This window comes from Hordeum vulgare, chromosome 5H (genome assembly GCF_904849725.1).
Source record: "Hordeum vulgare subsp. vulgare chromosome 5H, MorexV3_pseudomolecules_assembly, whole genome shotgun sequence".
NCBI lineage: Eukaryota > Viridiplantae > Streptophyta > Magnoliopsida > Poales > Poaceae > Hordeum > Hordeum vulgare.
The window spans coordinates 553797772-553824911 of NC_058522.1; positions in this window are offsets into that span (position 1 = coordinate 553797772).

Genomic DNA, 27140 nt, shown 5'->3' on the forward strand with positions numbered 1-27140 from the left:
TTCTCTGATATTTGGTTTTTGTCTGGTCAACTTTATCTTTTATCTTGCAATGGAAAGATGTGCTTTGTGATGGGTTCGATCTTGCGGTGCTCAATCTCAGTGACAGAAAGAGACAGGACACGCATGTATCATTGCTATCAAGGAGAAAACGATGGGGTCTATTCCTACATGAATAGATATTGTCTACATCATGTCATCATTCTTAAGGCATTACTCCGTTTCTCCATGAACTGAATACACTAGATGCATGATGGATAGTGGTCGATGTGTGGAGTAATAGAAGTAGATGCAGGCAGAAGTCGGTCTACTTGTTTTGGACGTAATGCCTATATACATGATCATTGTCTTGAATATCGTCATAAGTATTTGCTCTTCTATCAATTTTCCAACAATAATTTGTCTATCCACCGTTTGCTATTTTCTCGAGAGAAGCCGGTAGTGAAACCCACGGCCCCCGGGTCTACTTCACATCATTTATTTGCAATCTCTACTTTGCTGTTCGCGTTTCTATTTCATGTGCTCTTTTATTTTCAAATATATATCATCAAAAACCAAAAAATGCATTGATGTGTTTTATTTGCTATCACTCTTATTTGCATCTATCAATCTATCCTTACCTTACCCACGAGGGATTGACAACCCCTCCACGCGTTGTGTTGCGAGGATTTGCTATTTGTGTGCAGGTGCCACTTACATAGTCTTGTGGATCTTTCTACTCGATTGATACCTTGATTTCATAACTGAGGGAAATACTTGTCGTCGTTATGCTACATCACCCTTTTAAGTTTGGAGGGAAACCAATGCAATCAGGGAGGAGACAGTACCCGCTGCACAGCTCGTACGCCAGCATAGATGGGCCCACCTTGTCGCCACGCCTCCACCACTGCTCCGTCAAGAGGAGCTGCCTGCCCGCGATCACGAAGGCATGGGGCCACCTCCTCCACTACCTCAGAGAAGGAGGTTACGACGGGCCGTCGTGTAGGAGGTGCAGTGTGCTGCAAGGCAGCAAACGACATACGAGTGGCGCAATGTCTGTTGCCGCTCCGCATTCACCAAGAGCGACGTGGCACCATAATAGGTCCATAACAACCCTAATCTCACCGACGCATGGGCACTCGACCGCTTGCTACCTCTTGAGCTTGCGTTGGTTTTTTTCCTTGAAGAGGAAAGGGTGATGCAGAACAGTAGCAGTAAGTATTTCCCTCAGTTCTGAGAACCAAGGTATCAATCCAGTAGGAGTATCAAGCCAAGTTTCCAAAGTACCTTCCCAAAAACAGCAAACTTGCACCCAATGCTACAAAGGGATTGTCAATCCCTTCACAGTTGATTGCAAGGTGAGATCTGAAGGCGGAAAGTGCAACAAAGTAAAAGTGTAGGGCTGAAAATATGATGTGAAGTACACCCGGGGGCCATAGTGTTCACTAGAGGCTTCCCTCAAAATAGCAAATATTACGGTGGGTGAACGAATTGCTGTCGAGCAATTGATAGAACCGCGCAAAGTCATGACGATATCTAAGGCAATGATCATACATATAGGCATCACGTCCGAGACAAGTAGACCGATACTTTCTGCATCTACTACTATTACTCCACACATCGACCATTATCCAGCATGCATCTAGTGTATTGAGTTCATGACAAACAGAGTAACGCCTTAAGCAAGATGACATGATGTAGAGGGATAAATTCATGCAATAGATATAAACCCCATCTTTTTACCCTTGATGGCAACAACACGATGCGTGCCTCGCTACCCCTTCTGTCACTGGGTGAGATCACCGCACGGTATGAACCCAAAACCAAGCACTTCTCCCATTGCAAGAATCATAGATCTAGTTGGCCAAACAAAACCCACAACTCGAAGAGAATTACAAGGATATGAAATCATGCATAAGAGAGATCAGAAGAAACTCAAATAAGGTTCATAGATAATCTGATCATAAATCCACAATTCATCGGATCTCGACAAACACACCGCAAAAGAAGATTACATCGGATAGATCTCCATGAATATCATGGAGAACTTTGTATTGAAGATCCAAGAGAGAGAAGAAGCTATCTAGCTACTAGCTATGGACCCGAAGGTCTATGCTGAACTACTCACGCATCATCAGAGAGGCAATGGTGTTGATGGAGAATCCCTCCGTATCCGAATCCCCTCCGGCAGGGCACCAGAACGTGCCCCAGATGGGATCTTGCGGAGATAGAAGCTTGCGGCGACGGAAAAGTATTTTCGTGGATCTCTCTCGTGGTCTTGGATTTTTCGGGGATTTTTAGGCGGAAGAAGTAGGGCAGACGAGCCACACGGGGCCCACAAGCGTGCTAGGTGCCCCCCTGGCCACGCCTAGGGGTCTTGTGGCCTCCCCTGGTGGCCTCTGCCTTGGTTCTCACGCCCCCTGCGTATCTTCTTTTCCGGAAAAAAATCTTTTCGGAGGTTTTATTCCGTTTGGACTCCGTTTAATATTCTCCTCTTAAAAGGGTCAAAAACACGGAAAAAACAGGAACTGTCACTTGGCACTGAGTTAATAAGTTAGTCCCAAAAAAGATATAAAAGGCATACAAAACATCCAAAATTTGACAAGATAATAGCATGGAACCATAAAAAATTATAGATATGTTGGAGACGTATCACCGCTTCATCACCACCACGGAGACTACCATCAGGCACCGCCGCCGACTTGACAGTGAGCTCGCCAAGATCAGTGAGGAGTGATCGCTTAGCGATTGCTCTACCAACGCCGTTCGTGGATTTCGGCATCACAGTCTGCGGAGTAATCCCCAAATTTGCGGTGACCATTGGAGAAGCCCTTAGACCATCTATAGTCGGGCACCCAAATCGTCCCCAAACGCCCGGGCGGACAGCCTCGTCACTAACCGGTCGTGAAGAACTGACCCAGACGGGCGCCTTAAACGGGCCTCAAACGCCCGGGCCGACCAACACCCTGTTGGGGAACGTCGCATGGGAAACAAAATTTTCCTACGCGCACGAAGACCTATCATGGTGATGTCCATCTACGAGAGGGGATGAGTGATCTACATACCCTTGTAGATCGTACAGCAGAAGCGTTAGTGAACGCGGTTGATGTAGTGGAACGTCCTCACGTCCCTCGATCCGCCCCGCGAACAATCCCGCGATCAGTCCCACGATCTAGTACCGAACGGACGGCACCTCCGCATTCAGCACACGTACAGCTCGACGATGATCTCGGCCTTCTTGATCCAGCAAGAGAGACGGAGAGGTAGAAGAGTTCTCCGGCAGCATGACGGCGCTCCGGAGGTTGGTGATGACCTTGTCTCAGCAGGGCTCCGCCCGAGCTCCGCAGAAACGCGATCTAGAGGAAAAACCGTGGAGGTATGTGGTCGGGCTGCCGTGGAAAAGTCGTCTCAAATCAGCCCTAAAACCTCCGTATATATAGGTGGGAGGGAGGGGACCTTGCCTTGGGGCTCAAGGAGCCCCAAGGGGGTCGGCCGAGCCAAGAGGGGAAGGTCCCAACCAAACCGAGTTGGACTTGGTTTGGTGGGTGGGAGTCCTTCCCTTCCTTCCCACCTCCCTTTTTTTTCTTTCTCTTTGATTTTTATCTCTATGGCGCATAGGGCCCTTTTGGGCTGTCCCACCAGCCCACTAAGGGCTGGTGCGCCACCCTTATGGCCTATGGGCTTCCCCGGGGTGGGTTGCCCCCCCCCTCGGTGAACTCCCGGAACCCATTCGTCATTCCCGGTACATTCCCGGTAACTCCGAAAACCTTCCGGTAATCAAATGAGGTCATCCTATATATCAATCTTCGTTTCCGGACTATTCCGGAAACCCTCGTGACATCCGTGATCTCATTCAGGACTCCGAACAACATTCGGTAACCAACCATATAACTCAAATACACATAAAACAACATCGAACCTTAAGTGTGCAGACCCTGCGGGTTCGAGAACTATGTAGACATGACCCGAGAGACTCCTCGGTCAATATCCAATAGTGGGACCTGGATGCCCATATTGGATCCTACATATTCTACGAAGATCTTATCGTTTGAACCTCAGTGCCAAGGATTCATATAATCCCGTATGTCATTCCCTTTGTCCTTCGGTATGTTACTTGCCCGAGATTCGATCGTCAGTATCCGTATACCTATTTCAATCTCGTTTACCGGTAAGTCTCTTTACTCGTTCCGTAATACAAGATCCCGCAACTTACACTAAGTTACATTGCTTGCAAGGCTTGTGTGTGATGTTGTATTACCGAGTGGGCCCCGAGATACCTCTCCGTCACACGGAGTGACAAATCCCAGTCTTGATCCATACTAACTCAACTAACACCTTCGGAGATACCTGTAGAGCATCTTTATAGTCACCTAGTTACGTTGCGACGTTTGATACACACAAAGCATTCCTCCGGTGTCAGTGAGTTATATGATCTCATGGTCATAGGAATAAATACTTGACACGCAGAAAACAGGAGCAACAAAATGACACGATCAACATGCTATGTCTATTAGTTTGGGTCTAGTCCATCACGTGATTCTCCTAATGACGTGATCCGGTTATCAAGCAACAACACCTTGTTCATAATCAGAAGACACCGATTATATTTGATCAACTGGCTAGCCAGCTGGAGGCTTGCTAGGGACGGTGTTTTGTCTATGTATCCACACATGTAAATGAGTCTTCATTCAATACAATTATAGCATGGATAATAAAGGATTATCTTGATACAGGAATTGTAATAATAACTATATTTATTATTGCCTCTAGGGCATAATTCCAACAGTCTCCCACTTGCACTAGAGTCAATAATCTAGCCCTCACATCATCATGTGAATTACATTGTAATAAATCTAACACCCATACAGTTCTGGTGTTGATCATGTTTTGGTCGTGGAAGAGGTTTAGTCAGCGGGTCTGCTACATTCAGATCTGTGTGCACTTTGCATATATTCACGTCCTCTCCCTCGACGTAGTCGCGGATGAGGTTGAAGCGTCGTTTGATGTGTCTGGTCTTCTTGGGAAACCGCGGTTCCTTTGCTAAGGCAATGGCACCCGTGTTGTCACAGAACAAGGTTACTGGATTCAGTGCACTTGGCACCACTCCAAGATCCGTCATGAATTGCTTCATCCAGACACCCTCCTTAGCTGCCTCCGAGGCAGCCATGTACTCCGCTTCACATGTAGAATCTGCTACGACGCTTTGCTTGGAACTGCACCAGCTTACTGCACCCCCATTAAGAATAAATACGTATCCGGTTTGCGACTTAGAGTCGTCCGGATCTGTGTCAAAGTTTGCATCGACGTAACCTTTTACGGTGAGCTCTTCGTCACCTCCATACACGAGAAACATCTCCTTAGTCCTTTTCAGGTACTTCAGGATATTCTTGACCGCTGTCCAGTGATCCACTCCTGGATTACTCTGGAACCTACATGCCATACTTATGTCTAGGCTAACATCCGGTCTAGTGCACAGCATTGCATACATGATAGAACCTATGGCTGAAGCATAGGGGACGGAGTGCATATGCTCTCTATCTTCATCAGTTGCTGGGCACTGAGTCTTACTCAATCTCGTACCTTGTAAAACTGGCAAGAACCCTTTCTTGGAATGTTCCATTTTGAACCTCTTCAAAACTTTATCAAGGTATGTGCTTTGTGAAAGTCCTATCACGCGTTTTGATCTATCCCTGTAGATCTTAATGCCTAGAATGTAAGCAGCTTCTCCTAGGTCCTTCATAGAGAAACTTTTATTCAAGTAACCTTTTATGCTCTCTAAAAACTCTACGTTGTTTCCAATCAGCAATATGTCATCCACATATAATATTAGAAACGCCACAGAGCTCCCACTCACTTTCTTGTAAATACAAGATTCTCCAACCACTTGTATAAACCCAAATGCTTTGATCACCTCATCAAAGCGTTTGTTCCAACTCCGAGATGGTTGCACCAGTCCATAAATGGATCGCTGGAGCTTGCACACCTTGTTAGCATTCTTAGGATCGACAAAACCTTCGGGTTGTATCATATACAATTCTTCCTTAAGGAAACCGTTAAGGAACGCCGTTTTGACATCCATCTGCCAGATTTCATAATCGAAAAATGCAGCTATTGCTAACATGATTCTGACGGACTTAAGCATCGCTACGGGTGAGAAAGTCTCATCGTAGTCAACTCCTTGAACTTGTGAAAAACCCTTTGCCACAAGTCGAGCTTTATAAACGGTCACATTACCGTCAGCGTCCGTCTTCCTCTTAAAGATCCATTTGTTCTGAATGGCCTTGCGGCCCTTAGGCAGTACCTCCAAAGTCCACACTTTGTTCTCATGCATGGATCCTATCTCGGACTTCATGGCTTCCAGCCATTTGTTGGAATCTGGGCCCACCATTGCTTCTTCATAATTCGCAGGTTCATTGTTGTCTAACAACATGATTGATAAGACGGGATTACCGTACCACTCTGGAGCAGCACGCGGTCTCGTCGACCTGCGTGGTTCGACAGAAACTTGAACTGGAGTTTCATGATCATCATCATTAACTTCCTCCTCAACCGGCGTCGCAATGACAGAGGTTTCCCCTTGCCCTGCGCCACCATCCAGAGGGATGAGAGGTTCGACAACCTCGTCAAGTTCTATCTTCCTCCCACTCAATTCTCTCGAGAGAAACTCCATCTCGAGAAAAGCTCCGTTTTTAGCAACAAACACTTTGCCCTCGGATTTGAGATAGAAGGTGTACCCAACTGTCTCTTTTGGGTAACCTATGAAGACACACTTTTCCGCTTTGGGTTCCATCTTTTCAGGCTGAAGCTTTTTGACATAAGCATCACATCCCCAAACCTTAAGAAACGACAACTTTGGCCTTTTGCCATACCACAGTTCATATGATGTCGTCTCAACGGATTTTGATGGTGCCCTATTTAAAGTGAATGCAGTTGTTTCTAATGCATAACCCCAAAACGATAATGGAAAATCAGTAAGAGACATCATAGATCGCACCATCTCTAATAGAGTACGATTACGACGTTCGGACACACCATTACGCTGTGGTGTTCCAGGCGGTGTTAACTGTGAAACAATTCCACATTGTCTTAAGTGAGTACCAAACTCGAAACTCAGATATTCACCCCCACGATCAGACCGTAGGAACTTGATCTTCTTGTTACGATGATTTTCCACTTCACTCTGAAATTTCTTGAACTTTTCAAATGTTTCAGACTTGTGCTTCATCAAGTAGACATAACCATATCTACTTAAATCGTCAGTGAAGGTGAGAAAATAACGATATCCGCCGCGTGCCTCCACGCTCATCGGACCACACACATCGGTATGTATGATTTCCAACAAGTCACTTGCACGCTCCATTGTTCCGGAGAACGGAGTTTTAGTCATCTTGCCCATGAGGCATGGTTCGCACGTGTCAAGTGAATCAAAGTCAAGTGACTCCAAAAGTCCATCAGCATGGAGTTTCTTCATGCGCTTTACACCAATATGACCTAAGCGGCAGTGCCACAAAAATATGGCGCTATCATTGTTAACTCTAACTCTTTTGGTCTCAATGTTATGTATATGTGTATCGCTATCAAGATTCAATATGAACAATCCTCTCACATTGGGTGCATGACCATAAAAGATGTTACTCATAGAAATAGAACAACCATTATTCTCTGACTTAAAAGAGTAACCGTCTCGCAATAAACAAGATCCAGATATAATGTTCATGCTCAACGCAGGCACTAAATAACAATGATTTAAGTTCATCACTAATCCTGACGGTAACTGAAGTGACACTGTGCCGACGGCGATTGCATCAACCTTGGAACCATTTCCTACGCGCATCGTCACTTCATCTTTTGCCAGCCTTCGTCTATTCCGCAGTTCCTGTTTCGAGTTGCAAATATGAGCAACAGAACCGGTATCGAATACCCAGGCACTACTACGAGAGCCGGTTAAGTACACATCAATAACATGTATATCAAATATACCTGATTTTCTTTGGCCGCCTTCTTATCTGCCAGATACTTGGGGCAATTGCGCTTCCAGTGACCCATACCCTTGCAATAGTAACACTCCGTTTCAGGCTTAGGTCCAGCTTTGGGTTTCTTCGTCGGATTGGCAACAAGCTTGCCGCTCTTCTTCGAATTGCCCTTCTTGCCTTTGCCGTTTCTCTTGAAACTAGTGGTCTTATTCACCATCAACACTTGATGCTCTTTACGGAGTTCAGGCTGTGCGACTTTCAGCAATGCAAACAACTCGCCGGGAGGCTTGTTCATCCCTTGCATGTTGTAGTTCAACACAAAGCCTTTATAGCTTGGCGGCAGTGATTGAAGGATTCTGTCAGTGATAGCTTCTTGCGGGAGTTCAATCCCCAGCTCAGCTAGACGGTTTGAGTACCCAGACATTTTGAGCACATGTTCACTCACAGATGAGTTTTCCTCCATCTTGAAAGCATAGAATTTATCGGAGATCTCATACCTCTCGATCCGGGCGTTCTTCTGAAAGATAAACTCCAACTCCTGGAACATCTCAAATGCTCCATGACGCTCAAAGCGACGTTGAAGTCCCGATTCTAAGCCATACACCACTGCACATTGAACTATTGAGTAGTCCTCCTTACGTGCTAACCAAGCGTTCTTAACATCCTGATCAGCTGTAGCGGGTGGTTCATCTCCTAACGCAGCATTAAGGACATAATCCTTCTTCCCAGCTTGTAAGATTAGCTTAAGATTACGAGCCCAGTCTACAAAGTTGCTTCCATCATCTTTCAACTTAGCTTTCTCTAGGAACGTATTAAAATTCAGGATGACTGTCGCGTGAGCCATGATCTACAACACAAATATATTCAAAGTGGACTTAGACTATGTTCAAGATATTTAGAATTTAACTTATTCGAATTATTCGCTAAACTCCCACTCAAAAAGTACATCTCTCTAGTCATTTGAGTGGTTCATGATCCACTTACACTAGCTCAAGTCCGATCATCACGTGAGTTGAGTATAGTTTCAGTGGTAAGCATCCCTATGCTAATCATATAATCTATATGATTCATGATCGACCTTTCGGTCTCATGTGTTCCGAGGCCATGTCTGCACATGCTAGGCTCGTCAAGCTTAACCCGAGTGTTCCGTGTGCGCAACTGTTTTGCACCCGTTGTATGTGAACGTTGAGTCTATCACACCCGATCATCACGTGGTGTCTCGAAACGACGAACTGTAGCAACGGTGCACAGTCGGGGAGAACACAATTTCGTCTTGAAATTTTAGTGAGAGATCACCTCATAATGCTACCGTCGTTCTAAGCAAAATAAGGTGCATAAAAGGATTAACATCACATGCAATTCATAAGTGACATGATATGGCCATCATCACGTGCTTCTTGATCTTCATCACCAAAGCACCGGCACGATCTTCTTGTCACTGGCGCCACACCATGATCTCCATCAACGTGTTGCCATCGGGGTTGTCGTGCTACTCATGCTATTACAACTAAAGCTACATCCTAGAAAAATAGTAAACGCATCTGCAAGCACAAACGTTAGTATAAAGACAACCCTATGGCTCCTGCCGGTTGCCGAACCATCGACGTGCAAGTCGATATTTCTATTACAACATGATCATCTCATACATCCAATATATCACATCACATCGTTGGCCATATCACATCACAAGCATACCCTGCAAAAACAAGTTAGACGTCCTCTAATTTTGTTGTTGCATGTTTTACGTGGTGACCAAGGGTATCTAGTAGGATCGCATCTTACTTACGCAAACACCACAACGGAGATATATGAGTTGCTATTTAACCTCATCCAAGGACCTCCTCGGTCAAATCCGATTCAACTAAAGTTGGAGAAACCGACACTTGCCAGTCATCTTTGAGCAACGGAGTTACTCGTAACGATGAAACCGGTCTCTCGTAAGCGTACGAGTAATGTCGGTCCAAGCCGCTTCAATCCAACAATACCGCGGAATCAAGAAAAGACTAAGGAGGGCAGAAAAACGCACATCACCGCCCACAAAAACTTTTGTGTTCTACTCGAGAAGACATCTACGCATGAACCTAGCTCATGATGCCACTGTTGGGGAACGTCGCATGGGAAACAAAATTTTCCTACGCGCACGAAGACCTATCATGGTGATGTCCATCTACGAGAGGGGATGAGTGATCTACGTACCCTTGTAGATCGTACAGCAGAAGCGTTAGTGAACGCGGTTGATGTAGTGGAACGTCCTCACGTCCCTCGATCCGCCCCGCGAACAATCCCGCGATCAGTCCCACGATCTAGTACCGAACGGACGGCACCTCCGCGTTCAGCACACGTACAGCTCGACGATGATCTCGGCCTTCTTGATCCAGCAAGAGAGACGGAGAGGTAGAAGAGTTCTCCGGCAGCATGACGTCGCTCCGGAGGTTGGTGATGATCTCATCTCAGCAGGGCTCCGCCCGAGCTCCGCAGAAACGCGATCTAGAGGTAAAACCGTGGAGATATGTGGTCGGGCTGCCGTGGCAAAGTTGTGTCAAATCAGCCCTAAAACCTCCGTATATATAGGGGGAAGAGGGGGAGCCTTGCCTTGGGGACCAAGGACCCCCAAGGGGTTCGGCCGAGCCAAAGGGGGGAACCCTCCCCTTCCAAACCGAGTCCAACTAGGTTTGGAAGGAGGAGTCCTTCCCCCTTTTCCCACCTCCTCCTTTTTTTCTCTTTGATTTTCTTCCTATGGCGCATAGGGCCTTCTTTGGCTGTCCCACCAGCCCACTAAGGGCTGGTGCACCACCCCCAAGTCCTATGGGCTTCCCCGGGGTGGGTTGCCCCCCCCCCCCCCCCCCCCGGTGAACTCCCGGAACCCATTCATCATTCCCGGTACATTCCCGGTAACTCCGGAAACCTTCCGGTAATCAAATGAGGTCATCCTATATATCAATCTTCGTTTCCGGACCATTCCTGAAACCCTCGTGACATCTGTGATCTCATCCGAGACTCCAAACAACATTCGGTAACCAACCATATAACTCAAATACGCATAAAACAACGTTGAACATTAAGTGTGCAGACCCTGCGGGTTCGAGAACTATGTAGACATGACCCGAGAGACTCCTCGGTCAATATCCAATAGCGGGACCTGGATGCCCATATTGGATCCTACATATTCTACGAAGATCTAATCGTTTGAACCTCAGTGCCAAGGATTCATATAATCCCGGATGTCATTCCCTTTGTCCTTCGGTATGTTACTTGCCCGAGATTCGATCGTCACTATCCGTATACCTATTTCAATCTCGTTTACCCGCAAGTCTCTTTACTCGTTCCGTAATACAAGATCCTGTAACTTACACTAAGTCACATTGCTTGCAAGGCTTGTGTGTGATGTTGTATTACCGAGTGGGCCCCGAGATACCTCTCCGTCACACGGAGTGACAAATCCCAGTCTCGATCCATACTAACTCAATGAACACCTTCGGAGATACTTGTAGAGCATCTTTATAGTCACCCAGCTACGTTGCGACGTTTGATACACACAAAGTATTCCTCCGGTGTCAGTGAGTTATATGATCTCATGGTCATAGGAACAAATACTTGACACGCAAAAAACAGTAGCAACAAAATGACACGATCAACATGCTACGTCTATTAGTTTGGGTCTAGTCCATGACGTGATTCTCCTAATAACGTGATCCAGTTATCAAGCAACAACACTTTGTTCATAATCAGAAGACACTGACTATTTTTGATCAACTAGCTAGCAAACTAGAGGCTTGCTAGGGACAGTGTTTTGTCTATGTATCCACACATGTATATAAGTCCTCATTCAATACAATTATAGCATGGATAATAAACTATTATCTTGATATAGGAATTATAATAATAACTATATTTATTATTGCCTCTAGGGCATAATTCCAACAGTCTCCCACTTGCACTAGAGTCAATAATCTAGCCCTCACATCATGATGCGAATTACATTGTAACAAATCTATCACCCATACAGTTCTGGTGTTGATCATGCTTTGCCCGTGGAAGAGGTTTAGTCAGCGGGTCTGCTACATTCAGATCCGTGTGCACTTTGCATATATTCACGTCCTCCCCTTCGACATAGTCGCGGATGAGGTTGAAGCGTCGTTTGATGTGTCTGGACTTCTTGTGAAACCGTGGTTCCTTTGCTAGGGCAATGGCACCCGTGTTGTCACAGAACAAGGTTATTGGATTCAATGCCCTTGGCACCACTCCAAGATCCGTCATGAACTGCTTCATCCAGACACCCTCCTTAGCCGCCTCCAAGGCAGCCATGTACTCTGCTTCACATGTAGAATCTGCTACGACGCTCTGCTTGGAACTGCACCAGCTTACCGCACCCCTGTTGAGGCATAATTTATGCCTAAGTAATTTTGGTGATTGATGACAGTACCGTATAGGACTAATCGTGTGTGTCAAGGTTTCAGGCAACACTCGTCAACGGCACAAGACGACACGACTCCTCTCTTCTGGAACGGAAGCACGGCGCCCTCCTAGATTCTCTTTATTTGAGTCATAGGAAAGCCGTACTATTAAGAGGGGATCCGTAGTAGAAAGGTTTGGGTGGAATCTATCTTTGCACACGCACACCTCTCCTTCTCCCCTTTCCTTTATCTTTGCAGCGGCCCTCGCCGTTTTGATCGTAGCTTCTTTGCAAAATGGTCCCCAGCGGTAGTACCGCTGGTCCCAGCGGTAGTACCGCCCCGGGTCAGCGGTAGTACCGCTCCAGGTGCCCTGTTCCACCTACCTAGCGGTAGTTCGTGGACGGACCCTTTTGCGAAGACTTTCTCGGCGGTAGTAGTGCTTTTGCACTACCAAGGGCCAGCGGTAGTACCGCTGGTGCCAGCGGTAGTACCGCTGGAAGCCCGAGCGGTAGTACCGCCAGGCAGCGGTAGTACCGCTCCTTCCCAGCGGTAGTACCGCTGGATCTCGGGCAGAGAGTGGGAAAACGGTCTGAATTTTCCCCCCACTATATAAAGTGTTCTTCTAGCTGAGGAACCTCATCTCTTACCTCTCTATGCTCCATTGTTGCTCCACAAGCTTAAAAGTGCCCGATCTCTCTCCCTAGCCAATGAAACTTGTTGATTCTTTAGGGATTGGTTGAGAAGGCCTAGATCCACACTTTCACCAAGAGAAAAGTTGATTCCCCCACCAATCCCTCGCGGATCTTGTTACTCTTGGGTGTTTGAGCATCCTAGACGGTTGAGGTCACCTCGAAGCCATATTCCATTGTGGTGAAGCTTCGTGGTCTTGTTGGGAGCCTCCAAGCTTTGTGTGGAGTTGCCCAACCTTGTTTGTAAAGGTTCGGTCGCCGCCTTCAAGGGCACCTATAGTGGAATCACGGTACCTTGCATCGTGCGAGGGCGTGAGGAGAATACGGTGGCCTTAGTGGCTTTTTGGGGAGCATTGTGCCTCCACACCGCTCCAACGGAGACGTACTTCCTGTCAAAGGGAAGGAACTTCGGTAACACATCCTCGTCTCCATCGGTTCCACTTGTGTTTATTTCTATCCTTTACTTTGTATTTGATTTAGCATCGTGACTTTATCTCAGTTGGCTTAATAGCTCTCGTGGTTAGATTCTATCGGGTCATCTCATTGTCATTTTATCTGTGTACCCACATAGTGTTTACCTTAACTTGCTAAGATTAATTAAAAAGTGGTCGTTGTCTATTCACCCCCCCCCCCTCTAGCCAACCATATCGATCCTTTCAATTGGTATCAGAGCCACGTCTCTTTATTAAGGGTTTAACCACCCGAAGAGTATGGAAGGCAAAGAGGAAGTGAACCATGGGCAACCCGAGGGCATGGACTTGACTTCGGTCACAAGGGACGACTTGAATACGGCTATGGCAGCCCTCAAGACGTCCTTGACGAGCGAAGTCAAAACCATGCTTAAGGAATTAATTGATGGTCTTAAAAGTTCACCCGAACCGGCTTTAGTGGTTAAACCCACCATTTCCGATTCGGAGGCCAACTCCTCTAAGGAAGCGGCTAAAGGTATGCAACCTGCTTCACCTCACGGAAAGGATGGGACTGGAACACATGCCTCTGTTCCACCTCCCATGACTTATGGAGGACCCGTTCTCGCACCTCGTCTTAATCCTGTTGGTCCTCCTCCTAAACTTGTGAAAGGTGACTTTGCTAACTGGGTATTTTCTATTAAGTCTCATTTGAATCACAGCTCAACAAACTTGTGGAGAATTATCGAGCAAGGATATTACCCCCATGACCCAAGCAACCTCACTCCAAGAGAAGATGCAGACAATCAATATAATCACTCTGCGCTGTTTATCCTTCAGTCTGTTGTGCCACCTGAAGATCTTCCCCACTTACGTCCCTTCACATTGGCCAAGGATTGTTGGGAGCATATTATGGTGTTGTATAAGGGAAGCTCAAGTATTCAACGATCCAACTATGAAGTGATACTTGATCAGGCCGATGAGTTTGTGATGAAGGAAGAAGAGGACCCTCGTGATCTCTATCGGAGGGTGACTGCTATTGCTGTGGCACTAAAGGATCATGGAAGTAAGGATGTGGATGACACTTGGGTCAAACGCAAGTTTCTCAAAGCCATCATGCCTTTCAACAAAGCCATGTCATCTGTCGTTCGTCAGCGGCCAGACTTTCACTCTTTGTCTTCCAGTGAAGTGTTGGATGAGTTCATTGCAATGTCAATCATGAACGAAACAGCCGACAATGCACTTGCTCGTGTCCGATCAAAAACCACTTCACCCAAACTTGTGTTGAAAGCAAGAGTAATGCTTGAAGAAGAAGAAGAAGATGAGGAAGAGGAGAGCTGCCCGGAAGACACAAAGTATGCCTATCATGAGCACATGGCTCTTGCATCAAGGCAATTCTGGGGAAATAAAAGGAACTCAAGACCAACCTTCAACAAGAACAACTCAAGTGGTTTCAAACCCAAACAACGAGTAAGGACATGTTATAACTGTGACAACGTGAGTCACTTCGTGGCAGAATGTCCCTATGAGAAGAGAGAAGACAATGGAGGCAAGCTCATTCGCAAAGACAAAACCAAATCATTTCCAATCAAGAACAACTTTGTGAAGAAACCTCACCCAAAAGGAATGGTGGCCCTGGAGGAGTACCCTTCTGATGATGATGATGATGATGACGATACAGTGGCAACGGCAACTGTTGCTATAGCCACTACCCCTTCCCAGAAGGTGTCTCTCTTCAACGCCCCCAACGAGAACCACATCACCAAGTGCCTCATGGCAAAAGGTACCAATCAGGTAACTTCTATCATTAAGACCAACATTACTTCTGCTCCTTCATTGTTAAATTGTGTAGAAGATAGTGATGTTGGAGAACTTAATGAGCATGATCTTGATAAGTTTCTATGCACTATTAAGGGAGAAACCAAGAAGCATTTTGTTGCTCTCTTGGAACAACTGGGTGAGGCCACTGACCTCATTGAGTCTCATGAGGAGACCATCTCCGAGCTTCATGGACATAGCCGTGACTATGCCGATGAAATTGCCGAATTATCTAGCACTCTAGAAGAGGAGCGCACTCTTCGTTTGGCTCTTGAGGAGTCATATAACGATGACTGCGCTAAAATGCAAAAGAAACTAGATCATGATGTTGTTCTTACTCGCATGCTTAAATCCGAAAAGTATGCTCTTGAGGTTGGACGTGACAGACTCAAAGAAGAGTTTGACATACTTGACAAGGCCCACAAAGCCTTGAAAGGTGTTCATTTCTCTCTGAAAGAGTCTCATGATCAACTCCAAGCAAAACTTACCAAAGAGATCTCTACTTCTCCTCCCTTTGTGTTAATTGATAATACTTGTGCAACTAACCCCTGTTGTGAGCATGTTCATCTTGGGGAGGAAAATGCCAAGTTAAAGGAGAAACTTGAGAAGGGCCTTGTGTCATGCAGACAAGGTGAGAAGAGTCTGAACGATCTCTTAAGCACTCAAAAGAGTGTCGTAGGAAAGGAAGGACTTGGACTTACCTCCAAGTCAAAAGCTAAAAGGAAGAACAAGCACAAACGATCTCTCACCCTCATGGACATCTTTGTCAAGGAGGGTGAGGGGACTCAGAAGGTGAACAGGAACAAGGTGGACTATGGGAACCCCAAGAAGGGCAAAATCGCTCCTACTAACACAGCCGGAGAACTTAATTCCTCTTATGTGTTATGTTGTGCTAGTGACGGGCATGTTTATGCCAGATTTGTTGGTTCCTACGATGAAGATATTGAATGGGCTATCTGGGTTCCTAAGACCCTGGTCTCTAACATGAAAGGACCCATTAAAAAAATGGGTACCTAAAACCAAGCCTTGATCTATTGCAGGAGTTTGCTTCCGGTGGGGTGTCATGGTTGCTCGATAGTGGAGCAACAAATCATATGACCGGAAGCAAGGACTTAGTGGTGGATGTGCACCCTTCTCCATCTATGCCCACCCATGTCCAATTCGTCGATGCATCCTCGTCAAAGGTATTGGGATTTGGTAAGGTGGTCGTCTCTCAAGATTTGTCTATTGAGAAGGTCATGCTTGTTGAGTCTCTTGCCTACAATTTACTTTCCGTTCGTCAACTTGCAATCATGGGTTTTTCCACTTTCTTTAATATTGACTCTGTGGTCCTCCTAAGGAGCAAGACTCTTAAAGTAGCCTATGTTGGACATGTCGAAAATGGTCTCTATGTGGTAAACTTTTCGAAACGACCCACTAAGACTGCGACATGTTTAATGGCTAAAATTGACGTGGGCTGGCTTTGGCATCGCCGTTTAGCTCATGTCAATATGAGATCTTTGCAAAGTCTTCTGACAGGGGACCATGTTCGTGGACTAACAAATGTGAGCTTTGTAAAAGATCGTGTTTGCAGTGCTTGCATTGAAGGAAAGATTCATGAAACTGCTCATCGTCCAACGACTCTTATCTACACTAAGAGGCCATTGGAACTTCTCCACATGGATCTGTTTGGTCCCCCAACATTTGATAGTCTTGGAGGCAGAAAGTATTGCTTAGTGATTGTTGACGATTACTCAAGATATACCTGGGTATATTTCTTCAAAAGGAAGAGTGAAACTCAACAAACACTCATCAACTTTGCTAATGAAGCGCAACGTCAACATGGAGCAAAGATTTTGATGATTAGGAGTGACAACGACACCGAGTTCAAGAACTACACTCTAGATGAGTTTCTAGGTGATGAGGGAATAAAGCACCAATATTCTGCACCATATACCCCTCAGCAAAACGGCGTGGCAGAAAGGAAGAACCGGACCTTGATAGATGTTGTGAGAACAATGATGGCAGAATTCAAATCTCCATACAACTTCTGGGCAGAGGCCATCAACACAGCATGTCATGCGTCCAATCGGCTCTACATTCGCAAAGGTTTGAACAAGACTCCGTATGAGATTCTAACTGGAAACAAACCCAATCTCAAGTACTTCAGGGTATTCGGTTGTAAGTGTTTCATTCTTATAAAAGGAGCTAGGCTAGCTAAATTTGATTCTAGAGCACATGAGGGTATCTTTGTTGGTTATGCTACAAACTCTCATGCTTACCGTGTCCTCAACAAGTCCACCGGACTAATTGAGGAGACGTGTAACGTAGAGTTTGACGAAAATAATGGCTCCCAAGTGGAGCAAAGTGGTCTTTGTGATATAGGTGATGAAATTCCTCCCGAAGCCATAAGAAGAATGGGGATTGGTCAAATACTCCCCATTGAGGAACCCCTTGTGGCAGAAGGAGAAGGACAATGCTCTACTCAAGTGGAGCCATCACCCCCACAAGCCCCACACGCTTCCGATGAACAAAGAGAAGACTCTCAACAAGTTGATCAAGCTCTCGGTCAAGATCAATTGCCTAACAACGATGATGTGCCCACTCAAGCACTACCCCAAGACCCTGAACCAGCACGAGATCAAGATCAAGAGCAACCACTAATACAAGATCAAACCAGTGAACTTGCTCAAGTCGAAGGACAAGATGATCAGGAGACTGTCTCACAATTCCCGTCTGGAGCTCCAACAACCATCTCAAGACGCAAGGGCAAACAAGTGAAACAAGGCGACGCTCCCCCGTTATCTAATGAAGAACTCTTGGAGCGTCGAGCAGCCAAGAATGCGAACAAGCTGAGAGTCAAGTCACACCTTATGAAGAATGTCCTTGGCAGCTTAAAAAGGGGAGTATCTACTCGTCAACAGCTTTGGAATTTTTGTGAGCATCACGCGTTTGTCTCGTATTGTGAACCTCAACAGGTACAGGAAGCGCTCGATGATGAGGATTGGCTTATGGCCATGCACGAAGAACTTAACAACTTCGAGCGCAACCAAGTCTGGGATTTAGTGCCCCGACCAACGAAGGAACATAATGACATTGGGACCAAATGGATATTTAAGAACAAGCAAGATGCAAATGGAATTGTGATTCGAAACAAGGCAAGATTGGTGGCTCAAGGCTACTCCCAAGTCGAGGGTTTCGACTACGGTGAAACCTTTGCCCCTGTTGCTCGTCTAGAATCTATTCGCATGTTACTTGCATTTGCTTCTCATCATAACTTCAAATTACAGCAAATGGATGTGAAAAGTGCATTTCTTAATGGTCCTTTGAATGAGTTGGTATATGTCAAACAACCCCCGGGTTTCGAACATCCCAAGCTCCCCAATCATGTGTACAAACTCAATAAGGCACTCTATGGCCTTAAACAAGCCCCACGCGCGTGGTATGAGTACCTTACTGAGTTGTTACAAGATCGTGGGTTTGAAATTGGAAAGATTGATCCCACTCTTTTTACTAAGAAGGTTAAAGGGGATTTGTTCATATGCCAACTATATGTTGATGATATTATCTTTGGCTCTCCTAACATTTCATTCAATGAAGAATTTGCTGCACTAATGACTGAGAAGTTTGAGATGTCCATGATGGGAGAGTTGAAGTTTTTCCTCGGGTTCGAGATTAAGCAAGGTCTAGAGGGGACATTCATCAAACAAGCCAAATACACTCAAGACATTCTCAAGCGGTTCGAGCTCGAAGATGTCAAACCAGTCAAGTTTCCCATGCCAACCAGATGCAAGCTTGACAGTGATCCCAATGGTAAAGCAGTGGATCAAAAGGTATACCGCTCCATGATTGGATCCCTCCTTTACCTCTGTGCATCTAGACCGGATATTATGTTGAGTGTAGGGATATGTGCACGGTTTCAATCTGCACCAAAAGAAAGTCATTACATGGCTGTCAAAAGAATCTTTCGATATTTGGCTCATACCTCAAACTTTGGCCTCTGGTATCCCAAAGGAGCAAACTTCAATCTAGTTGGCTATTCTGACTCAGACTGGGCTGGAGATTGTGTGGAGAGGAAGTCAACGTCTGGAGGATGCCAATTCCTTGGTCGCTCTTTGGTAAGTTGGTCTTCAAAGAAGCGGAACTGCGTCTCCCTATCATCCACCGAGGCTGAGTATGTGGCGGCTGCAAGTTGTTGTGCTCAACTACTGTGGATGAGGCAAACTTTAAAGGATTATGGTGTCACTTGTGACAAAGTGCCTCTTCTATGTGACAATCAAAGCGCCATCAAGATTTCCCTCAACCCAGTGCAACATAGCAAAACAAAACATATTGATATTCGTCATCACTTCATCCGTGAACATATCAAGCTAGGTGATATTGAGGTTCATTTCATCCACACTGAAGAGCAACTTGCAGATATTTTCACCAAGCCACTAGATGAAGCAAGGTTCCGGGAGTTAAAGCATGAGATAAATATCATTGACTCAAGTAATGTGGATTGAAACTAGGCATATTGCACCTCACTTCACATTCCATCTTGGTCTAGGTGTAGGCATGGACATAGGGGGAGTGTTGTTCTCACAGTGAACTTTCCCTCCCCCCATTATGCATAAATCACTCTAGTCTTTCACTTTAGCCATTGTCAAATGGCACTTGTGCTTCAAAGACGAGCATTGGTCATGAACCCAAGGATAATTCTTCGCGGTGTCATACCACTGTCTCAAACATAGGTGGCCTCGGCCACCGCCCCTCCATCCTTTCTTTTTATATAAAAGAAAGGATGCACTATGACAAGTGAGTACATTTTTCTACATGCTATCTCATCTTTTACATACTTGTCATATGCCCAAGTCCCTCTCTTTTCTTAAAAGCCGCGCTGCGACATTTGCAGCGGTACTACCGCCAGGGTAGCGGTACTACCGCCAGGACCCCAGCGGTACTACCGCCAGAGTTCAAAATCTAACTCGGTCGGCTGGAATATTTCTAAGGTTTCGAGGGGGAGCGGTACTACCGCCAGGGGGAGCGGTACTACCGCCAGGACCCCAGCGGTACTACCGCTGCACTCCAGCGGTACTACCGCCAGGTAGCGGTACTACCGCTGCACCCCAGCGGTACTACCGCTGCCCGTACCCCTTGGGCTATATAAAGGGAGGGCGAGCCCGATTTTCAATCTGTTTCTTCTTCCTCGCGGCTCCTCCCTCCCCTACCCCGAAAATCCCCCGATTGGATCTCACTTTGTGGAGCTCTTTCTCCCCGTTGGTGTGGAAAGGCTGCTTCACTTCTTCTTCCTCCTCCAAAGCCATGAATCCCGGTAACAAAAGCTCCTCCCTTCTTCTATTTGATTGTTCTTCGTGTTCTAGGGTTAGGAGCATTGGGGATTGGATTCATCTTGTTGATCCTATGGTTAGTTATTGGATGGCATGAAGGAAATTTTTGAGGGGAGTATAGGTCCAATGGCTGTTGTTATGATTGCTGCCATGGTTTAGGATTTCACCGTCTTAGATCGAATATTTGAACTTTTGGATTAGATCTGAAACGTGCTCTCTCTTGCCTAGGCATGTTTGTACCTCGTATTACTATGTGTTCCTCTTGTCATTAGGGCTGGGGTGTACGCCTTAATGTTCATATTCAGTCCATGTCCTCGAAAACGAGTTTTATATGTGTAGATCTGAAAGTCAAACCCCCAGCGGTACTACCGCCAGGGGGTAGCGGTACTACCGCTAGGCCCCAGCAGTACTACCGCCAGGGGTAGCGGTACTACCGCTGTGACCCCCAGCGGTACTACCGCCAGGACTGGCGGTACTACCGCTATGACCCCCAGCGGTACTACCGCCAGGACTGGTGGTACTACCGCCAGAAGCATTCACGGTGCATTTCTCTTTTGCTTAGCAATGCATGTTTTTCGTTTTCTGCTCTTTCAAGATCCATTGCCTTGACTTTTCTTGTCGCCTCTTTTTCGCTTTGTGGTCTGTGTCACAGGTGGCTCTGCTCGCCGTTCGAACCCCCCACGGGACACGGCATCCAAACAGTTTCGCAACACAGAGGCGCCCGAGGGGTCTGCCACGTCTGGTCTCCCCCCTAAGAAGAAGTCCTTCAAGAAGGTCGCTCACAAGGACAAGAGGGTGAATATCCGCACAATGTCTCCCAAGGACTTTCTGCAATTTCGCACCAAGAACCACTATCTCCAGGAGAGGGAGAAGATCGATGGTGTTGAAAATGTCTGGGTTAAGGACCATTGCAGGATATATCGAGATGTCATTGCAAACTTCAAGAAGAACTATGTCTCTGTCCAGTGGATTGATCTGGCACACCTTCAGCGGCACACGGAGTACTTTGGTGATGCCCTTGCTTTGATTGACAAGATGGGCCTCAAAAACATCATCACCCTCAGGACGGATTTTGATCCTACGGCAGTTGCTCAGTTCTATGTCACATTTCACTTCTCCCATGATGAACAGCGCTCCATGATATGGATGACTGGGTCAAAGAAGATGACTGGTTCCTGGACAGAGTTCATGCAGTTCCTGCATGTTGATTTTCAGGGTGCTGACACCCCTCTTGGGCTGCGTCCTCACGCTCCAGTCCCCTCTGATAAGGGCCTCGCAAAGGACAGACTGCAGACACTATATCTGAGGAAGGGGGTGCTTCCCAAGCACCTGGACATCATGCACCGCATCTTTCAGAACACTCTCTTCCCTCGGAGTGGTAACTTCGATGAGGTCCATGGCTCCTTGGCTGAGATGTTGTTACTGTGTGAGGAGGCTATGTCTGTGGAGTCTGCTCAACTGGATATTGCAGATGTGATGTTCACAGAACTATGGAACTGCATCATCAACCGTAAGGTCCCTATCTACGGGCCTTACCTGTTTGCATACATCTGCCATAAGTGGCAACAGGCGTTTCCGGATGAGGTTCTCTACGCACAGTCTGACTACATTGTGCATGACCCAATCAAGCTGCGCGTCAAGGACAGGTGGGCCAACCCATCTTCATCTTCTCAGCACATGGACACTGATACAGAGACAGCTGCTGGTAGAGGACCTGCCTCTCAGTCCCGCTCGTCTGCCATGCCATCTTGGGCTATCAAGTTGCAGGACAAGATGAAGACTCTCTTCTGTATGCAGGCCAAGGGTCAGTATCAGACACACGTGGCTCAGAAGCAGAGCCGCCAGAGGCATAAGCGTGTTCTCAGGACCTTGGATGTGGACATCTCCAGTGGCTCAGAGGACGACATCACGCCTGAGGCTACTTGGATGCAGGCTCAGGGGTACCAGTGGTCGGGTGATGAGGCGCAAGAGGAGGAGGAGACTGACCAGGAGGGGACCGACGAGTCTGGTGATCCTGAAGACGAGGAGTAGCTACCTGTGGCATTAGGTGTGCACCCTTTTTGGTGTCTTGTGCCAAAGGGGGAGAGAGTCTAGGGATTTGATTTCATTCGAACCTTGCATTGCTTTGCTTTATCTCGTATGATTTGCTTTGAACTTGGTTTGCTTCGTTTGCTATCTTGTGTGAGACATGATCTTTCTTATGTGAGATTCGATTTATTTCCATCATATGCTGTGAGTCATATGTCATATATCTCTATCTTTTTACTCTCATATTATTATCCATGCAAATCCGGTATTGTCATCAATCCACCAAAAAGGGGGAGATTGTTGAGGCATAATTTATGCCTAAGTAATTTTGGTGATTGATGACAGTACCGTACAGGACTAATCGTGTGTGTCAAGGTTTCAGGCAACACTCGTCAACGGCACAAGACGACACGACTCCTCTCTTCTGGAACGGAAGCACGGCGCCCTCCTAGATTCTCTTTATTTGAGTCATAGGAAAGCCGTACTATTAAGAGAGGATCCGTAGTAGAAAGGTTTGGGTGGAATCTATCTTTGCACACGCACACCTCTCCTTCTCCCCTTTCCTTTATCTTTGGAGCGGCCCTCACCGTTTTGATCGTAGCTTCTTTGCAAAATGGACCCCAGCGGTAGTACCGCTGGACTGCCAGCGGTAGTAGCGCTGCAGCCAGCGGTAGTACCGCTGGCTGGCGGCAGTACCGCCCCTGGTCAGCGGTAGTACCGCTGGCTGGCGGCAGTACCGTCCCTGGTCAGCGGTAGTACCGCTGGCCAGCGGTAGTACCGCCCCGGGTCAGCGGTAGTAGCGCTCCAGGTGCCCTGTTCCACCTACCTAGCGGTAGTTCGTGGACGGACCCTTTTGCGAAGACTTTCTCGGCGGTAGTAGTGCTTTTGCACTACCAAGGGCCAGCGGTAGTACCGCTGGTGCCAGCGGTAGTACCGTTGGAAGCCCCAGCGGTAGTACCGCTGCATCCAGCGGTAGTACCGCCACGCAGCGGTAGTACCGCTCCTTCCCAGCGGTAGTACCGCTGGATCTCGGGCAGAGAGTGGGAAAACGGTCTGAATTTTCCCCCCACTATATAAAGTGTTCTTCTAGCTGAGGAACCTCATCTCTTACCTCTCTATGCTCCATTGTTGCTCCACAAGCTTAAAAGTGCCCGATCTCTCTCCCTAGCCAATCAAACTTGTTGATTCTTTAGGGATTGGTTGAGAAGGCCTAGATCCACACTTTCACCAAGAGAAAAGTTGATTCCCCCACCAATCCCTCGCGGATCTTGTTACTCTTGGGTGTTTGAGCATCCTAGACGGTTGAGGTCACCTCGAAGCCATATTCCATTGTGGTGAAGCTTCGTGGTCTTGTTGGGAGCCTCCAAGCTTTGTGTGGAGTTGCCCCAACCTTGTTTGTAAAGGTTCGGTCGCCGCCTTCAAGGGCACCTATAGTGGAATCACGGTACCTTGCATCGTGCGAGGGCGTGAGGAGAATACGGTGGCCTTAGTGGCTTTTTGGGGAGCATTGTGCCTCCACACCGCTCCAACGGAGACGTACTTCCTGTCAAAGGGAAGGAACTTCGGTAACACATCCTCGTCTCCATCGGTTCCACTTGTGGTTATTTCTATCCTTTACTTTGTATTTGATTTAGCATTGTGACTTTATCTCAGTTGGCTTAATAGCTCTCGTGGTTAGATTCTATCGGGTCATCTCTTTGTCATTTTATCTGTGTACCCACATAGTGTTTACCTAAACTTGCTAAGATTAATTAAAAAGTGGTCGTTGTCTATTCGCCCCCCCCCCTCTAGCCAACCATATCGATCCTTTCAACCCCCATTAAGAATAAATACGTATCCGGTTTGCGACTTAGAGTCGTCCGGATCTGTGTCAAAGCTTGCATCGACGTAACCTTTTACGGCGAGCTCTTCGTCACCTCCATACACGAGAAACATCTCCTTAGTCCTTTTCAGGTACTTCAGGAGATTCTTGACCGTCGTCCAGTGATCCACTCCTGGATTACTCTGGAACCTACCTGCATACTTATGGCCAGGCTAACGTCCGGTCTAGTGCACAGCATTGCATACATGATAGAACCTATGGCTGAAGCATAGGGGACGGTGCTCATATGCTCTCTATCCTCATCAGTTGCTGGGCACTGAGTCTTACTCAATGTCGTACCTTGTAAAACTGGCAAGAACCCTTTCTTGGACTGTTCCATTTTGAACCTCTTCAAAACTTTATCAAGGTATGTGCTTTGTGAAAGTCCTATCACGCGTTTTGATCTATCCCTGTAGATCTTAATGCCTAGAATGTAAGCAGCTTATCCTAGGTCCTTCATAGAGAAACTTTTATTCAAGTAATCCTTTATGCTCTCCAAAAACTCTACGTTGTTTCCAATCAGCAATATGTCATCCACATATAATATTAGAAACGCCACAGAGCTCCCACTCACTTTCTTGTAAATACAAGATTCTCCAACCACTTGTATAAACCCAAATGCTTTGATCACCTCATCAAAGCGTTTGTTCCAACTCCGAGATGCTTGCACCATTCCATAAATGGATCGCTGGAGCTTGCACACCTTGTTAGCATTCTTAGGATCGACAAAACCTTCGGGTTGCATCATATACAACTCTTCCTTAAGGAAACCGTTAAGGAACGCCGTTTTGACATCCATCTGCCAGATTTCATAATCGAAAAATGCAGCTATTGCTAACATGATTCTGACGGACTTAAGCATCGCTACGGGTGAGAATGTCTCATCGTAGTCAACTCCTTGAACTTGTGAAAAAACCTTTGCCACAAGTCGAGCTTTATAAACGATCACATTGCCGTCAGCGTCCGTCTTCCTCTTAAAGATCCATTTGTTCTGAATAGCCTTGCGGCCCTCAGGTAGTACTTCATGGCTTCTAGCCATTTGTTGGAATCTAGGCCCACCATCGCTTCTTCATAATTTGCAGGTTCATTGTTGTCTAACAACATGATTGACAACACGGGATTACCGTACCACTCTGGAGCAGCATGTGGTCTCGTCGACCTACGTGGTTCAACGGAAACTTGAACCGGAGTTTCATGATCATCATCATTAACTTCCTCCTCAACCGGCGTCGCAACGACACAGGTTTCCCCTTGCCCTGCGCCACCATCCAGAGGGATGAGAGGTTCGACAACCTCGTCAAGTTCTATCTTCCTCCCACTCAATTCTCTCGAGAGAAACTCCTTCTCGAGAAAAGCTCCGTTTTTAGCAACAAACACTTTGCCCTCAGATTTGAGATAGAATTATACCCAACTGTCTCTTTTGGGTAACCTATGAAGATGCACTTTTCCGCTTTGGGTTCCAGCTTTTCAGGCTGAAGCTTTTTGACATAAGCATCACATCCCCAAACTTTAAGAAACGACAACTTTGGCCTTTTGCCATACCACAGTTTGTATGGTGTCGTCTCAACGGATTTTGATGGTGCCCTATTTAAAGTGAATGCAGCTGTTTCTAATGCATAACCCCAAAATGATAATGGCAAATCGGTAAGAGACATCATAGATGGCACCATCTCTAATAAAGTACGATTACGACGTTCGGACACACCATTACGCTGTGGTGTTCCAGGCGGTGTTAACTGTGAAACAATTCCACATTGTCTTAAGTAAGCACCAAACTCGAAACTCAGATATTCACCCCCACGATCAGACCGTAGGAACTTGATCTTCTTGTTACGATGATTTTAAACTTCACTAACTTTTCAAATGTTTCACACTTGTGCTTCATTAAGTAGACATAACCATGTCTACTCAAATCGTCAGTGAAGGTGAGAAAATAACGATATCCGCCGCGTGCCTCTACGCTCATCGGACCACACACATCGGTATGTATGATTTCCAACAAGTCACTTGCACGCTCCATTGTTCCGGAGAACGGAGTTTTAGTCATCTTGCCCATGAGGCATGGTTCGCACGTGTCAAGTGAATCAAAGTCAAGTGACTCCAAAAGTCCATCAGCATGGAGTTTCTTCATGCGCTTTACACCAATATGACCTAAGCGGCAGTGCCACAAAAATATGGCGCTATCATTGTTAACTCTAACTCTTTTGGTCTCAATGTTATGTATATGTGTATCGCTATCAAGATTCAATATGAACAATCCTCTCACATTGGGTGCATGACCATAAAAGATGTTACTCATAGAAATAGAACAACCATTATTCTCTGACTTAAAAGAGTAACCGTCTCGCAAAACAAGATCCAGATATAATGTTCATGCTCAACGCAGGCACTAAATAACAATGATTTAAGTTCATCACTAATCCTGACGGTAACTGAAGTGACATTGTGCCGACGGCGATTGCATCAACCTTGGAACCATTTCCTGCGCGCATCGTCACTTCATCTTTCGCCAGCCTTCGTCTATTCCGCAGTTCCTGTTTCGAGTTGCAAATATGAGCAACAGAACCGGTATCGAATACCCAGGCACTACTACAAGAGCCGGTTAAGTACACATCAATAACATTATCAAATATACCTGATTTTTCTTTGGCTGCCTTCTTATCAGCCAGATACTTGGGGCAATTG